Source organism: Marmota monax, unplaced genomic scaffold (assembly GCF_021218885.2).
Source record: "Marmota monax isolate L192 unplaced genomic scaffold, Marmota_monax_Labrador192_F-V1.1 WCK01_AAM20220418_F8-fsc00249, whole genome shotgun sequence".
NCBI lineage: Eukaryota > Metazoa > Chordata > Mammalia > Rodentia > Sciuridae > Marmota > Marmota monax.
In genome coordinates, this window is record NW_026694242.1 from 1,852,977 (window position 1) to 1,871,794 (window position 18,818).

Here is an 18,818-nt window from a genome sequence, read left to right on the forward strand (position 1 = left end):
TATCTCAAATTAGTGCCATAAAGGAGGAATAAACAAGTTAGATTAATGTCATAAATATGGAAGGAGGAACCAGAATATCCTCCAAGCCTGCTTCAAACTTGAATTTAGATTTGGACTTTAGATGAAGATTTGCTTGTTCTTCCTTTTCTCTTATTTTTTTAAAAACGACTTATTTCAGTGTCTTGTTAACTATGCCAAGCAAACCTGGTGATGTGGTTGGCAGTGCCACCTGTTTTTTTTAAAAAAATATTTTATATCTTTTTGTTAACTTAATTATATGAAGGTACTGGAATAAAAAGAACATACATCCCTTTCTAAAACAACAACTTACTTTAATACTTAATAGTTCCCTGCAGAAAACATCTCTTCAGTGTCTATTCATTGTGCCATCTCTGTCACCAAGGTTTGAGTTAATGTTTCTGTTTAGCAGTTCTGTGTTGTTTTTATTCATTGATATTGCCCCCACAAGATTGCTTTTTTCATTCTTATTTTTCTTGGAAGAAGCAAAATTTGTATGAGCATTTATCTTTAGCTATTTAACACATAAGATGGACAAAACTTCTACTGTTTTTGAATCCAATAAATCTCATTTAATAGATACTCTAAAAGCTCATGTCTTATGTTTTCCCCTCAAGAGATAATTCATGCCATTGTAAGTCATAAAAACACCTTAAAATATCACACATAATTTCTCAAAATGTTACTCATTTTTCAAAAGTAGTCTAAATACAGATGGCTACAATGTTTATCCTACATCAATTCAGCTGAAGAAAATGGTATAATGGATTTCAGTATTTGTGTAACAATCAGTTGGAGATAAGGGGAGTGACATTTTGGAGATCTCTGTCAAGGCTCATAATCCTTACCCCATGAGAAGGTATGTCTTAGTAGTGAGAGAATTGGAGTTTGAGTATACGTCGGAATGACTCAGAAACCTCTGCTCTTTCTCATATACCCTTCAATAGTAGAGAACATTAATTATTTCATCAACTTTGGTTTTTTATTATACCTTAATCGATTTTTTTTCTTCCTAGAACATCCTGGAAGAAGGAGGAAAATTAACTAAAGCTTCCAGGCAATCCACGAAGGATGGTAAGCTATTTGAAGACTGCCTGTTGTTGTGCTGCTTATTGACTTGAAATTACAGAATTTTTATATACTGTTTATTTTGTTTTTACTGTCAGAAGCAAAATATGACACTGGGAACCAAAGGAGTGAAAACTTACCTGACAGCAGTACCCCTGCCAGTCAAAAGCAGGAAGTAGTTGAAACCACACTGGTGCAGGCAATCAGAATAAAGAATGATTCTCCTTTCTTTCCATCACCTGACTCAAAGGTAATGCGTTTTTAAAAACTCCATTTTTTTTCACATATCACCTTCCATGATGACAAACATCCTATAACAAAGTTATAATAGAAAAACAAGGATAACAATAGGTGAGGTATATATAGAGAATTAATACTGACAGAATGTGGTGGGAATAAACACTTCTTTGGTGTGCCCTTATGGAAGGAAAGAAATAGAAAAGAAGGCAGAAGAAGAGCTTGATGAATATGAAGCTGAGAAAAAGGGATGCATAGGAAGAATTCATTTATGAAGGAAAGGATAAGTTTCCAGATTGAATAAAAGAGTCAAGATGGCTGATATTTAAAATAAGAAGTAGTGAAATGAAGGGGAGCAGCAACTCAATATTAGGCCAAACATAGGAATGTTTAGGAGAAGTACATGCTGGATATATACAACAATGTGTCAAATATGTCTATCATTTACTCTTTGATATTCTTGAATGACCAGGAGGCAGGGTGTGAGATTACCATCACAACCATTTTGTGATTATAATGAATAGAAAAATAAGCAAATAAATGTGGCATATTTTAGATACTTAAGAAATCAATGTTTTCTTTGCTTCTGTTCTTATTAAAGCTTCAAGTAATTTATATTTAGCACCAGTTAATATAGTTTTAAAACTATTAAGATAGTCAATGCTTGTTGAATTATATCAAAATGGACTCTACTGTCACATATAATTAAAAAGAAACCAATAAAATAAAAAATACATATAAATAGGTACTGCTATTCAAAGAAAAATATAAATCTAATCAAAACAAGTAATAGGGTAATGAACATGATAAAGTAACTTCTAAAAATTAAAAAAAAAGATAGCCAAAATTTAAAAATTGCGCCTTAAGTATACACAAAATTTCACTGTGGCATATTTGTATGTACATATAGATCAATTATACTCCCCCAGTCATATCTTGAACATTCCTTCCTCTAGAAGAATAGAACCTCCAGAGGTTCTATTCCCAATTTTTTTATTGATTTAAAAAAATGACAGAGGAATGCCTTACAATTCTCATTACAAATATACAGCACAATTTTTCATCTGTGGTTGTATATAAAGTATGTTGACCCCAATTTGTGTCTTCATACATGTACTTTGGGTAATGAAGTCCATCACATTCCACCATCCTTGCTAATCCCCTGACTACTTCCTATCCCTCCCTCCCCTATTTCCTATCTAGAACTCATCTATTCCTCCCATGCTCCCTCTCCCTACCCCACTATGAGTCAGCCTCCTTATATCAGAGAAAACATTTGGCATTTGTTTTTTGGGGTTGACTAAGTTCACTTAGCATTATCTTCTCCAACTCCATCCATTTACCTGAAAATGCTATGATTTTATTCTTTTTTTATTGCTGAGTAAAATTTCGTTGTATATATATATATATATATATATATATATATATATGCCACATTTTTTTTTAATCCATGCATTCACTGAAGGTCATCTAGGTTGGCTCCACAGTTTAGCTATTGTGAATTTTGGTGCTATAAACATTGATGTGGCTGTGTCCCTGTAGTATGCTGTTTTTAAGTCCTTTGGGTATAAACTGAGGAGAGGGATAGCTGGGTCAAATGGAGGTTCTATTTCCAGATTTCCAAGGAATCTCCAAACTGCTTTCCATATTGGCTGCACCAATTTGTAGTCCCACCAGCTGTGTGTATGAGTGTGCCTTTTCCCCCCACATCCTCACCAAAGCTTATTATTTGTCTTCATAATAGCTGCCATTCTGACTGCAGTGAGATGATATCTTAGAGTAGTTTTGATTTGTATTTCTCTAATTGCTAGAGATGATGAACATTTTTTCATATGTTTGTTGATTGATTGTATGTCCTCTTCTGAGAAGTGTATGTTCAGATTCTTGGCCCATTTGTTGATTGGGTTATTTGGGTTTTTGTTTGTTTGTTTGTTTGTTTTTGGTGCTTAGCTTTTTGAGTTCTTTATATACCCTAGACATTAGTTCTCTATCTGATGTGTGAGGGGTAAAAATTTACCAAGAAGAAACTTTTTAGTTGGATTCCATCCCATTTTTTGATTCTTGGTTTTAATTCTTGCCCTATAGGAGTCTTATTAAGGAAGTTGGGGCCTAATCCCACATAATGAAGATTAGGGCCTACTTTTTCTTTTATTAGATGCAGAGTCTATGGTTTAATTCCTAGGTCCTTGATCCACTTTGAGTTTGGTGCATGGTGAGAGATAGTAGTTTAATTTCATTTTGTTGCATATGGATTTTAGTTTGCCCATTACCATTTCCATACTCCCAATTTTATCTACGCTAATGGATAAAATTTATTATCCATCTATTTTCATGTTGAACATTTCCCACCTCTAATTTTCCATATGAGAGCAATATATGATATGTTTTTTCTAAGTCTGGCTCATATTGTTTAACATGATGTTTCCCAGTTTAATTCGTTTTCCTAAAATTGACTTCATTTTGTTATCTACGCATAGAAAACTTCCTTGTGTATATATAGCACATTTTCTTTATCCATTGTCTTATTTTACAAGCATCTATCCTGATTCTATAACTTGCCTATTATGAATAGTGTCATGGTAAAGATGAGCATATGTGTATCTCTAATGAACGCTGACTTTAAATATTTTCTTTTTTTTTTTTAATTTTTTTTAAACTTTTTTATTTTTATTTTTTAGAGAGGGAGAGGGGGAGAGAGAGAGAGAGAGAGAATTTCAATATTTATTTTTCAGTTTTTGGCGTACACAACATCTTTGTTTGTATGTGGTGCTGAGGATTGAACCCGGGTCACACGCATGCCAGGCGAGCGCGCTACTGCTTGAGCCACATCCCCAGCCCCTAAATATTTTCTAATAAATACTGAAGAGTAGTATAGTTGGATCATTAAGTAGGTCTATGTTAGTTTTTTGAGTAGCCTTCATATTGATTTCCATAGAGGTATAATAATTTATAATAATTTGTGGTCGTGCCAAGAACATATAAGAGTTTTTTCTTCTAAATTCTTCCTAGTGTTATTTGCTTTCTTGATGATTACTTTTCTGAATGGTGGAAAATGGGAGCTTGATGTTGTTTTGATTTGCATTTCCCTGATTGGTAAAGTTGTTATGCATTTTCTCACCTAAGTGTTGGCCATTTGTACTGATTATTTTGAGAACTGGCTGTGCATTTGCTTATTGATTGAAAAGGTTTTTGTGTTTCTGGTGTTAAGATGTTTGAGTTAATATTTTCAGGATATTAACCATCTGTCAGAAAAGTAGCTGGCAAAGCTTTTCTCCCATTCTGGAGGCTACTGTTACTGTCTTCTTACTGCTATGTGTTTCACTTACTATGCAGGAAGGTTTTAGTTTGATGCACTCCATCTTATCTATCGTTGCTTTTGTTTCCTGAGCCATAGGGAGCTCTATTCAGGAAGTCATTGCCTACCTACTGAAGTGTTTTCCATATATTTTCTTCTAGTTGTTGTAGTTTCTAGTCTGGTAGTTATGTCTTTAATCCTTTTTTGAATAAACTCTTGTATACTGTTAGAAAATAGGCATCTAGTTTTATTTTTCTGCATATGGATATCTAGTTTTCCCAACACTGTTTCTAAAATGTCTTTTGTCTTTTTTCCAACAAGATGTTTTTGGCATCTTTGCTTAGAGTCACATGACTGTACCTGTGTGGGTTTGGCTCTCTGATTTCTCTTCTATCCATTGGTCTATGGGTCTTTCTTTGCACCAGGACCATGGTTTTTGTTACCATGGCTCTGTTTTATATTTTGAAATTGGGCATTGTGTTATATCTATTGTTGCTCTTATGATCAGCATCACTTTGTCTAAGTCTTTTTTTTTCTTCCATAAAAATTAGGAGTAGGTTTTTTTTCCCATTGCTGTGAAGAAAATCATTTGAATTTGAATTGGACAACATGGAATCTATAATTCACCTATGGTACTATGGCCATTTTCACAATATTGATTGTACCTCTCCATGAACATAGGAGATATTTCTACTTTGTATTGCCTTCTTTAGTTTCCTTTCTCATTACTCTGTTATTTTCTTTGAACAGGTCATTCACTTTCTTGGTTAGGGTTATTCCTAGCTATTTTTAAAGCTATTTGAATAAGCTGTTACCCTGGTTTCATTCTCACCAGTGTTGCTGTTAGTATATAAACAAATGATTTATTTTTATGTTTATTTTGTATCCTGTTACTCTGATGAATTTATTCATCAGAACTAGAATTCTCATGGTATAACATTTATGATCTTCTAATCATTTGCACATAGAGATAATTTAATATTTTAACTTTTCTGTTTGAATCCCTTTTATTTCTTTCTCTTGTCTAAACTTTTAAGTACTGTGATTAGTGAGAGTTGTGACAATAAACATCCTTGTCTTTTTCCTGATTTTAGAGAAAAGTTTCCTGTTGACAATACTATTGACTTTGGATCTGATATACTTGGTCTTTATTATCTTATTATAAGTTCCTCCTAGTTCTAGTTCCTCAGGGCTTTGTCATGAAGGGCCATTGAATTTTGTCAAAGGCTTTTTCTGTACCCGCTGAAATAATCCTGTAGTTTTGCCCTTAATTCTATATGGGGTGTATTAGTTTTATTGATTTGCATGTATTGAATCATCCTGGAGCAAAACCAGCTTGATCATCATGTATAATTTTTGTTTTTTTGTATGTGACCCTAGAGACTCAAACGAGGAGCACTGTGCCACTGATCCACATCCCCAGCCCCTCTTATTGTTCACTTGGATACAGGTCTCACTAAATTGCCCAGGCTGGCTTTGAAATTACAGTGTGCCAAACAACCTCCTGCCTTTCTGAGAATATAGACCTATACCACCATGCCTGATACTGTATATTCTTTTATAATGTGATGTTGAATGTGGTTTGCAAAGATTTTATGAGAATTTTTTATACCATGTTCCCCAAGGATATTGGTCTCTAGTTTTTCCCTCATTGTGTCCATATTCACTTTTCCAATCGGGGTAATATTTTGCCGAATTGCTTTTGAAATGTCTTTCCTTTGCTCTTACAGGTAATAGAGGGATTAATACTAAGTTCTTCTTTAAATACCTGATAAAATTCAGCCCTACACTCACCTCTGGTCCTGGAGACTTGTTATTATTTCTTCAATTTAATTGCTTTTTATTGAGCTGTTTTTCTCTATCCCTTTGATTCAAATTTTTAGGCCATATTTTATCAATATCTTTTAGATTTTTTATGTGTTCCAATTTTAAGTCTTTAAAACAGTCTAGATTTTCCCATTAATTAAAATATGTTTTCCAAATAGTCTCTAGAGATCCTCTGGATTTCAGTGGTGTCTGTTGTAATATTTCTGTTTTTGTTTCTAGCTTTATTCATTTGTATCTTCTTGGCTAAGGGTTTAACAATCTTATTTACCTTTTCAACTACCAACTATCTGTTTCAATATTACTATGTTGTGGGCTTTTTATTTTCTATTTTATAATTTTGGCTCTGACATTTCTTCTATTGTATTGGTTTTAGAATTGATTTACTGATGTTTTTCTTAGAACCTGTGATGCATCATGAGGTTTTTAATTTGAAATATCTCTGATTTTTAAATGTAGGTAGCCATTGCTATAAACTGCCCTCATACAACTGCTTTTGGGGGATCAGGAGAGGCACATTGGAAGGAGAAAAAGCTACTGAGTAGTAAGATTGGTCAGAAATGTTATGTGCATTTCTGTATATGGTGTAATGAATCCCACTGTTATGTATACATATGATGCCTCAATAAAAGAAAAGGGAAAAAAAGAACTGCTTTTACTGTATCCCATAAATGTGTGGATGCTGTGTTTCAATTATCATTTGATTCTGAGGTTTTTAAAACAATTTTCTCCCTTTGATTATGCAAATATATTGTTAATTCTTCAAGTGTTCATGCAGTTTCTGTAGTTTTACTTCTTAATTATCTCATTATTTCATACATAATATTTGGGTTTATTTTGAAATAATTATACAAGCATTGTGTATATTTTTTTTTCCAATTTGGTCCTCAGTACTCTCCCTTTCCCTCCTTCTGTTATCTTTCTTCTACTCCACTGATCTTTCTTGTATTTATTTGTAGTTGTTTTAATTAGTGCATTATTGATATACATAAAGGTCAAGTTCAGTGTGATATATTCCTAAGTGCACACAGGAAAGTTTGTTCAGGTTCATTCCACCACACTTCCTTTGGCAGTCCCTCCATCCCTCTCAATCTCCTTCCTCTGCTCCACTGACCTCTCTTCTATTTTCATGGAATCTCCCCCAAATTTCCCCTTGTTTTATGAGTGAAAAGAATATATTCAGTTTGAGCTATTTCATTTAGCAGGGCATTTTCCAGTTCCATTCATTTAGTAGCAAACACCATTATTTGTTTCTCAAAGATGACTGAGTAGAACTCCATTATGTATGTATGTCACATTTTCTTTATACATTAATCTGTTGGTTGGCACTTAGGCTTTTATTGATAGCCTGTCTATTTTGAATTTTGCTGCCATAAACTTCGATGTGGCTGCATCCCTATAATAAGCTGACTTTAAATCTTTTTTTTGAGTATATACCAAGGACTGGGAGTTGGATAATACCTAATGTTTTGAGGAATCTCTGTTGCTTTCCAGAATGTTTGTACTAATTTGCAGTCCCACCAACAATGTACAAGTGTACTTTTTTTCTTCATCCTCATCAACATTTACTATTACTTATGTTCTTGATAACTGTCATTCCGAAGAGAGTAAGATAATATCTCAATGTAGTTTGTATTTCCCAAAGTGCTGGAGATGTTCATTTTTTTTCATGTTTATTGTCCATTTCTATTTCTTTTAAAAGGGATCCCTTTAGTTTTGTCCATTTATTCTGTGGGTTATTAATTTTTTTGGTGATAAGCTTTTTGAGTTCTCTATATATTCTGGATATTAACCCCCATTTCTGGATCAGGTGGCAAAGATCTCCCATTCGATAGGCTCTGTCTTCATGTCTTATTTGTTTCCTTTGGTGTTCAGAAGGTTTTTTTTTTTATTTGATGCCATCCTACTTATTGATTCTTGGGTTTTATTTCTTAGGCTTTAGGAGTTTTGTTAAAGCAATTGATGCTTGTGTAATTATGTCAAAGAGTTCAGCTTACAGTTTTATCTAGCACTTGCAGAGTTTCTTGTGTAATTTGTTCCACTCTGAGTTGATTTTTCTGAGGGTGAGAGATAAGAATCAAGTTTTGTTCTTCATGTGTATATCCATTTTTCGCAGACTCACTTGTTAAAAAGGCTGTCTGTACTGTTTTCTAATAGCAATCCGTTGTGATATGATAAGGGGTGGAGTGAATTATTTTGTATTTATTAAAACTTGCTTTGTATCATAGTATATGATCTGTTTTAAAGAAAGTTTCTTATATTGTGAAAAAGAATGAGTTCTGCTCTTCTCAGATGAAATAATGTGTAGACAACTGTTAAGGTGACATGATGTGAAGTAAAAGTGACGTCTATCTAAGAACTTTTTGTCCACATAACCAGTCACTGGTGAGAGTGGTGTTAAAGTCACCCACACTGATGGTGTTTTTTATTGGGTCCTATCTATATCTTTAGGCTGAATAGTGATTATTTTATAAAATTGGTTGCATTGCCATTCACATATAAATATTTACAGCGATTTATCTTCTTGTTGGATTTTTCCCTTTAGCAGTATGTAGTAACCTTCTTTGCCGCCTTTGGGTAATTGTTGCTTGAAATCTGCTTTGTCAAGTTTGAAAATAGCTACCACTGGGTTTCTTTTTTTCTTTTTCTTTTCTCTCTTTTTTTTTTTTTTGGCTTTCATATACATGAAATATCTTTCCTTTGATCTTATTCTGTGAACATCTTTGCAAGTCAGGTGTGTTTCTTGTAAACAGTATTCATTTGGGTCTTGTTTATTATTTCAGTCTTTCAAGTTGGTAATTAACACAATGTGAATCCATGTTAGAACAGTGAGGCGTGTTTCTTTATATTATAGGATTTACTCTTAATTTTCATTTGCTTATCTACACTTATAGTGACATTTATTCTTTTATATTCTCCCATGATTTATTTTAATCTTGTGTATATAGAATTCCATTGTGAATCTTCTGTGGTGATAGTTTAGTTATCATAGGTCATTTTATTCTTGTCTTGGAAGGTCTTTATTTCTGCTTTTATTTCTGGAGAATAACTTTGATGCAGATAACAATGTAGGCTGGCAGTACTGAAGTAGGACGGATGAAGCTGGACACTAGAGGAATTAGCAGGAAGCAGGTTATTCTCTGCAGCCTGAATGCCGAGTCTAGACATTAGTTGAGCTTTATATCCAGTGGTGGGGAGAGGGGAGCTTGGAGGTACATTTTTGCAGGGGTCTACAGGAAGGCAATTTCTCTTTGTGAGTTCTCGGAAGGTACCTATTGTCTCATTTCTTAGAGCAGTCAGGAATTTTACAGATTATACCACAAAAGCAAATTATATTTATTAAGATCACAAGTAAATTTAGTTTTTGCAAGACGGAGCAGAGCAATAGGAAGTAGGGCATCAAACACATTTGAGCCATTTTGCAAAGATCTTTGCTGATATTTTGTTACCAAGAACAGTTGTGGTGAGGGTCTCTGGAGAAGCTTAATGAAGATGTATTTGTGGAGGAGGGAGAGGGGGTCCAACTACAGTATTTCAGTTTCAGTTCTTGAAATATTGCATGTACTGCTGGCCCTTCGTGTTATCCAGATGTGTTGACAGGGACTAAAGAGCTGAGCGAGAAGAAAGAAGGGACAAGGGACTCGGGGGATCCAAAGCTTGGTGCAGCTCAGGATGTTTATTATTGGCAAGGATAGCATTTTAAAGTTCACCGTGGATTCCCAGCCGTGGAATGCAACCTTGAGGTTAGGCAGACAAAATACTAAAATATGTTTTTTAAAACAATGCTATATTTACATTTATATCCTGAATCTTTATTCTAGATCCATACTAGCAGGTTAGCATAAGATAACAAGAACATTCCCCAAAATAACTCCACCACAAGGGAAGGACATGAAGTACGTCCACAGTCTTAAGAGGAACTTTTGGCAAGTCTGAGCATGTCAACTGAGCATGTGCTGAGAACAGTCTGCTGTCCTTGCTTGCTGTGGCCTGCCAAGAGCTTGGAGGACATTAACTCCTTAACTCTACCACAGTCCTTGAGATCGCAGACACCTCCATCACAGATGCATTACCATTTATCAATGACTTGGTGCTTCTCTCTTGAATTCGTAAAAATCTTTCTTTCCTCTGAATTTCAACCAAAATATAATGCAAACAGGTTCTTTTTTTGTCCATGTTTATTTGGCCTTCTAAATGCTTTCTATGCCTGATGTCCATCTTATTTCCACAATTAAGGAATTTTTTCTGGTGTGAGTTCATCTAATAAGTTTTCTATGTCTTTAGTCTGTATATACACTCCTTCCTTCAAGACCTTAGTCGCAATTGGTCTTTTAAAGTTGTCCTAGAATGCTTGAATGTTCTTTTTAAAGTATCTTCTTTTTATTATTGTAATAAAGTTCTACTTCATCCACTTTGTCTTCAAAACTTAACATTTTTCCTTCTGCCTGATGTCATATACTGGCAGTACTTTCCATTTGGAATTTTATTTGAGTTAATAAACTTATCATTTCCAAATTTTCTGCCTTGCTATTTTTTTTTCAGAAACTCTATTTCCTTGTGGGAATGCTCTTTCAAAACCTGGATTGCCTTCATTAAATTATTTCTTAGTCCTTTAGTTCCTTAAACTATTTTCATAATAAATTGTTTGAATTCTTTGCTCAGCATACCCTACACATCAATGCATGTGGATTCAGTTATTGAAGAATTAGGTACTTTGGGTATTAGTGCCTTGCTCTCTCATGTTTCCTGTTTTAACATGCAGATGTTCAAATAGATTTCTCTTCCCCTCTTAGATGTGGGTCATGTTGTTGAGCAGATTTCTCTTTGTATATGCCCTGGACAGAGTGTAGGTTCTATTTTCAAAGCCCCAACTCATTGAAAGAAGTGCTGGGACCACTAACCCAAAGCACTTTAAGAGGAAAGAATAACCACCAGTAATAGCCAAAATTTAGAAGCAAAGCACATGTTGATTTATAACCAAAGCAAAAACTTTTAAAAATGATCTCTACAATTCCAATATCCAATGAAGAATTGGTAATAATACACAATGCCCAAAATTTAGGCATTAGTGATTCTAAAATTAATACTAAAGTATATAGGAAAAAAAAACTGGTGAGATGGAAGAAAGGAGAATAAGGATGACAAATGAAAAAGAAAAATGGTGCAAATATAAATTAAAAATAAGAAAACAAGTTCAAAGAAAATAAAAGAATTAAAAGATTATATAAATAGTGAAAAACAAGTGATACATAAAAAGTCACTTAAAAAATGCAGTGCCAAGAAAAGTATGTGATTTTCTTATCTGATGTAATTCAAATGTAGACACTTTCTTCCCCAACTTCTAGTTTTAGAATTCACCATTTCGGGGGTGTTTCTGGGGAGCACCTATAGTTGTACTGGTTTCTTCTCATTCTAGCCCAAACAGGCCAATACTGGTTGTAGAGTCTTGAATGTGGAAAAATTTCATCCGTGCCTACCAGGAAGTGTTATAGGACCATTTTCATATGAAGAGGTAAATCATTCAAGATATTGGTTTTTGGGTACCTGGGGATGGAACTCTGGATATAGTAGGGAGCTGTCAACAAAAATCTCACACATGGATCCTGTGGGTCAGTCCATGCTGAAAACCCCAATTCAAGACTTCTCCTTTCAGTGAGCTCAGGATCATGCAAGATTCCAAGTCTCTGTGGTGTTTGTTCCCACTTTGTCTAAGCATGGTAGAGGTGGATGCCTGCAGGATCTGTGCTTGGTTGGAGGAGATTCAGGAAATAGGCTTTTCACAAGACTTTTCCAAGCACTCCAAAAATGTTCTGCCCCACAAAATCATACACAACTCATCTTCTTTTCTGTAACTAATCTCAAAACACCTGTTTTAACAGGGAGATGTTCCCACTGCCCTTCATTTTATAAGGCGGCCAACCAGCACACCATGCTTCTTCCTGCTGACCAAAGCTTTCAACACATCCCTGTTAATCTGAACAAAAATGGTGGGCACCCACAATTCCAGTAAAGAGAGGCAGTCACTGTGTCTTGGAGATGGAAAACATGCAGAGATTCTGACCTCTCAAAGTCCCAGCACCCAAGGAAGTGACTATAATTGCTTTAGTTCTTCCTTCACATGCCTCTCAGCATAGTGAGATGGCCAGACCTGGGAGATTTTAGCACTCCTTTCTGAAGATTGTAGCAGCAAGTTTTCTACCAGAACCAATCCTGACATTCACTGTCAGGATTCCTACAGGCACATTTAATTGAATCTCACCTCTGTTTCTATCCTTTGGTTGACCCATAACCATAATTTTTTGTAATTTTTTTGAGTGGAAACTGATGAATACTCTACCTTCATATATTGGAAAAAGAAAGAAAACTTTTTTTAAAAAAGATTGTTTTATTAAACTAGTTTCCCTATCAGTAAAAGTTTGATGAAAAGATATCTAGATTTCTTTAAGCCTTTGCTTACCTGAATAAAATAGTGGGAACATGGCTTCTTTTCTAATTCATGTGATATAATTCAGTCTCTATAACAAAATATCTTAGTTCAATACTAAAAGCGTATAATTAGAATGTTTTAAATGTTTAATGATAGGTAGCATATTATATATTTTATATATACGAATATGTATGTGTGTATACAAGTTACACATGTTATACATATTATATATGTTATATATACAAGGTCCTCTTATTTTTAGTGGTAAGTGATCAGTAGGGTTAGGTGTAATGAAGTAACTTTCTTGTGGAAATATGCACATTAGTGTGGTTTTGGTAAGTAATTTTCAATGTGTACTTCTCTAGTTTTTATGTCTAATTTATTTCAAATCTGGAAAATTAGGTGTCTCCTTAGAATAGTGATTAGAAAATCTTCATGCAGCTTGTTAGTGATATTAATTTTACCAGATTGTCTCTCAGATTCCTCAGAATGATGTAGGCCATTTGCCTGGTGATGCACATCAAACAGCAAAAGATGATGTCAATGGACATATAGAAGGTAAGGACCACTCATTATAAAATCATGGATAGAATGCTTACGTAGGACATGAGCACTAGTATGTTTTAATAGTGGAATAAATGAAAATAAGAAATAGTAAGGGGATTGAAATAGTGTATCTTGTCAAGTTGCAACCACAGGGTAAGTTGGAGTGTCCCTAGAGGAGCTAAATTATTAGGTCCACTTCCAGACCTGCTTAGATGAGAGGAAAGTTGGGAAATAAGGAAGGGGAGGGGAAGAGTGGGAATGAAGAATGAGAAAAGACTGCAGACATCAACAAAAGAAAAAAGAAGGTGCACATTGGTCATGGCCTGATAAAATGTTCCCTGGAAAGATCATGACTTCTAATGCACCTAAATTTGAGGGACAAGATAGGGAGAATTTCAAATAGGTAAATTAAGTGGCCAGGCACATGGTGGTGCATGCTGTATTCCCAGTAGCTCTGGAGGCTGAGGCTGGAGGATTTTGAGTTCAAAGCCGAGGGGTCTCTCTCATTCAGCGAGGAGGTCCACAGCACAGGGTAGAGGAGAGTGTGGCTGTGGACCAAGCAGGAAGCAGGTCTGATTTTATTGCACAGCTAACAACTATATATACTCAGGCAGTACCTAGGCAGAATATAGGCAGCCACCAATACAATTTCTTGCTAACTGTCCTTGCAGCAACCAGTCGAGGAGTGGACCATGGAGCAAGTGAAGGGACCCCAACACATGGCCTCTCGCCCAGGACTGTGCCTATGGGTAAGCAGCCTGCTGCTCACGTGCCTAGCATGAGGGGAGTGGCCTGCAACTCAGATGCCCTTAACATATGCCATGTATGCAGTATTTCATGTACTTGTCCTCACACAAAGCCAGCTTGGTAACTTAATGAGACCCTCAGAAATTCAGCAAGACCCTGTCTCTAAATAAAATATATATATTAAAAAAAGGGCTGGGGATGTGGCTCAGTAGTTAGGCACCCTGGGTTCAATCCCCAGTACAAATAACAAAATAACAGAGCAAAAAGAAATATTAATTAGGCAAGTCAGAGGAATTGGTCGAAGATTAAGCATGCCAATGAACTCTCAAACTTCAGTGAATCATATGTTGGGGACCATGTACAAAATATATGTTCTGACTCAGCAGGTCTTTGGTTCTACATCTCTAATGGATTCAAAGAAGCTTCTAATGCTCCTCATCCACATGCCACATTCTGAGTTGCAAGAGAATTAACTGCCTTTTAGAAAATCTAAATGAAGGGCCATTGTGTCTTATTTCAGGGCATACCAGCACAAGTGAAAGCGTAAATCTTGCTTTCTTTCAGAGCATGTCTGTTGGAAAAGGGGATGGACAGAAGGATGAAGGCATAAAAGTTGTATTTTTTAACGATTTTTTTTTAGTTATACATGGACACCTTTATTTATTTTTATGTGGTGCATAAACCCAGTACTTCACACGTGCTAGGCAAGTGCTCTACCACTGAGCAAAAACCCCATCCCCTGAAAATTGTAGTTTTAAGATACAGTTGCTAAACTGGGAAGAAAAAGTAGTGGAAATAATCCAGACAATAAATGTAAAAAAGAATCAAGACCACAGATGTAGAGGTTGCTTTTGAAAAGCAAAGGGAAGAGGAAATGAGGAGGGAATAAAATTAATTAGCTAGGTAATTTTGAAGGTAATAATAAGGAGACTGAGAGGATGCATTTCAGCTGGTTTCAGTATATTTGCCTTCAAACCAAAGTGAGAATTACTGGTCCAGAGATGGTTCTAAGTGAGGAAACGGGTAGAATTGGGTCAATCTGTGACTATTCATTTCTCTTCTCCATAACTACCAAGCTTAGGGAAGAATGTGGCCTTGATGTCAGTAGTTGAGATGAGAACTGTAGCATCTCAGAAGCACTGGATATTTTGAAAGATAGTTAACTTTTCCTTCACTGAAACATGTCTTTGGGCATGCTAGGAATGCACTCGATTACTCAGCTGAGTCCTCATTTCCAGATAGCTAATGTTCTGATAGGACAGGTATTTCATGAAAATCCTTGAAAGTCTAACAAGATATACCAAACCAGGCTCATTGTGTAAACAGCAGACTCTATAGGTTTATTCTTTGAATACCAAAACTTGTTATTCTTTGTATATATGCCAATGAATTTGAAATGTAAAAGATTATTTATATCTGATAATTCTTTGGTATTTCAGTTCACTTTTCCCCTTTGAATTTCCATATTCTAATATTTTATACTTATTATACATGATTTATTAGATGTGGTTCCTATGTCTTCTCAAATGAGTGAATCAAGCAGCTTTCAGTGGGTTAGACCGGAGGATACAGTAAAAGAAGATACACCACTGTCCTGCATGGGTATGGAAAAATAGATTATTATAATAAGTAAATATCTAAGCTGATCAGTTCAGAGAACTTTCCTCAATGCAACTGAATTATACTTTCCACTGGACTGTTATCACAACTTTGGTCTTACTATATAGGAGGACAAATGGAGGAACAGGATATATACCTATAATAAAGTTGATTAAGTGATTGTTATAGGCTACACTAAACATGCATGCTGTTAAGTTTTTACTTCATTTTATATATTTATGCCCTGAAGGTCCTGCTTCGCTCCTCTGATTAGATATCCCCATTCCCTCAATCAGTCCACACCTTTACTTGTTATGTGTACATTGCCTATTAGATTTATGGTAACTGGAAATATAATCTCCCTTTTGGAAACTTAACTCCATGTTTAATTAAACTGATATTTGGTGTTTTCCTTCAGTATATTTCAATCATATTGCTGTACTCATAAAAAAAAAAAAAAACAGCAAACACAAAAGCCCAAAAGCTAAAGCATTCTTAATCAAAGCTATCCATGTTGATTCAGCAGGAAGGTGTGGGTGGTTTTGTCATATTTATGTTTTGTGGATTATATATCTCTCTCTTGCTTTTCAGCATTTCAGGATTTCACACATTGTTTTGTGAAGGTAATTATAAACTTCTATATTTATCTTGAATTATTGACTGTATATTTTATAAAATGTACAACATGTATTAATATCTGTTTTCCAAACCCATACAGCCAATCCTAGACAGGAGGTATTTTCTTCAAAAGAATATAGTGAGGAGAACAGAAGAAAGAATATGCAAATCAGGTAAATTTTGCAATGCAAGTTCTGTAGAACTATAATAAAATATTTGAAATGCTAGGAGATTTTCCTCTAATTAGTGGGGGGATTTGACAAAAAATAAACCAGTGTCTACCTTGGCATACAAGCTTAAAAGTATATCTTTAAAGACACAGCAAAATGATTTCTAAAAAATCTTTATTATTTCTAAATTTAAAGTTCCCCAGTTGGAATCCTTATGCCTGTTAGGTGAATTCCCCCTAGAGTTTATAAAAACTTATTGCATAGCTGCTGATAATTTCCAAATCTTGGGATTTGAACATAAACATATTTGTTTGAACCCAGGGATTAAGGGTAGTATGTGAAATAAGACCCACTTAAAATTTAATTTCTAGTATAATACCCACTGTATGGAATAATTACATTGAACTGTGTTGCACTTGATACATCTGTTTATTCTGTGTCTGTTGTCACTCATGTGATGGTGATAATCCATACAAAGTATTATTGGGTATTTATTTTATTCATTTCCTGTACTAATAGAGTATTTGTAGAAATTTACTATTTTCTGAAGTTGTTTTTAACCCAGAGTTATAAATTCAAAATTATGTACACAAACCATCATGTATATTCCCTTTTCATGTTTTCTTTGCTTGTTTTTTGCTTGGTTGTTTGCTTGGTTTATTTTTCAGTGGTGGGTACTGAGCACAGATCCTTTTGCATGCTAAGCACTGGCTCTACCACAAAGCTTTTCCCACAGACTGCTCTGATTCATTGGAGGGTTGCATAAATCCAAAATTAAGGAAATTGCTCCCCAAGCACTGAAATGAGTCCCTTCAACATAGGAAAATGTGAAATGGAAAGACTACATGGTAAACCCAAAGAACTTAAACAGTTGCTATTTTATTTCACATGTCATTTGAAATTTTGTGTAATACTCCAGAGCCTCATATTCCAGGGACTCGGCTTTGTCCTTTATTATTTAATGAAACTTCATTCTGCACTGGTCCCAGAAAATGATATATCCTCTGTGTTTCTTGAGACATTTTCCCATTCTGGCCTGCCTCCCTCTATTGGGCACTTCTGCTGCCTGCTCACGCATATGGTCTCCTCAGCATTTGGAGCCATCTAGCTACAATGCAAATGTGACCATGAACTTTTCTCTAGAACATGAAAGTCCAGCTTTTAAAATTACTCAGAAATCTCTCGTAACATGAGTTCAGCCGAACTCTTGATCCACTTCCCCTGCCTTCACTGTTCTCTGGCACTGCTTCTCACCAGTCTCTATTTTCAGACAAATATTGACTCATTTAATGCTTGACCCTGTGTCCGACTATAGCCTTTTAAGCTCTCCCCGCTTTCTGCCTCTGGCTGGTAACCTTAGTCCTTTAGTCTCTGCTGAGTTTCAGCTCCAGGAAAGCCACTATCTCTGGTACCCTTTTTCTCTACTCTTACTTACAAGGAACTTAATCAATTATGGGTTCAAATAAACTGTTGTTGCCAAGGTGATGTAAAAGAAGTCCCCTCAAGTCCAGGAGCCAAAGGGCTAGACAGGGGAAGGGGTAATTTACAAGTCAGCTGGTAGATATACAGTTGAACAGTAGCTGAAATGCTAAGGTACCCCAAGGAAAGAAAAACCACTTTATGACAAAGAGATTCATAATCATGCAGGACCGAACAAACAGATTGTCTTACAAAAAAACACATTTTTCGGAATAATGAAGAAAAACGTTGCAGATACAAGGTGTTCATTGATAACAGTGTAGAAAATATCAATCATTGTGGAAATGAATATTGATGAGTAATTGTTTTTAAAAGTTACCATTATGAAGGAAGAGAATAGCAAATAGTGTGAATCCCCACCTTTTGTTTTTTTTTTTATTTTTTTTTTAATTTTTTTATTGGTTGTTCAAAACATTATAAAGCTCTTGACATATCATATTTCATACATTAGATTCAAGTTGGTTATGAACTCCTAATTTTACCCCAGATACAGATTGCAGAATCACATCGGTTACACATCCACATTTTTACATAATGCCCTATTAGTAACTGTTGTATTCTGCTACCTTTCCTATCCTCTACCATCCCCCCTCCCTCCCCTCCCATCTTCTCTCTCCACCCCATCCACTGTAGTTCATATCTCTCCTTGTTTATTTTCCCATTCCCCTCACAACCTCTTATATGTAATTTTGTATAACAATGAGGGTCTCCCTCCATTACCATGCAATTTCCCTTTTCTCTCCCTTTCCATCCCACCTCATGTATCTGTTTAATGTTAATCTTTTCTTCC

At 35.2% G+C, this 18,818-nt stretch overlaps 1 long non-coding RNA gene across 1 annotated transcript; it reads left to right on the top strand.

Moving 5' to 3' along the window:
• The first annotated feature begins 1,008 nt into the window (after positions 1-1,008).
• LOC124108463 (uncharacterized) lies at positions 1,009-15,764 on the top strand. The gene is made up of 6 exons (XR_006856696.2): positions 1,009-1,092; positions 1,185-1,336; positions 11,859-11,954; positions 13,349-13,427; positions 14,087-14,164; positions 15,666-15,764. It is a non-coding gene; the product is annotated as an uncharacterized LOC124108463 (long non-coding RNA).
• The last annotated feature ends 3,054 nt before the right edge of the window (positions 15,765-18,818 follow it).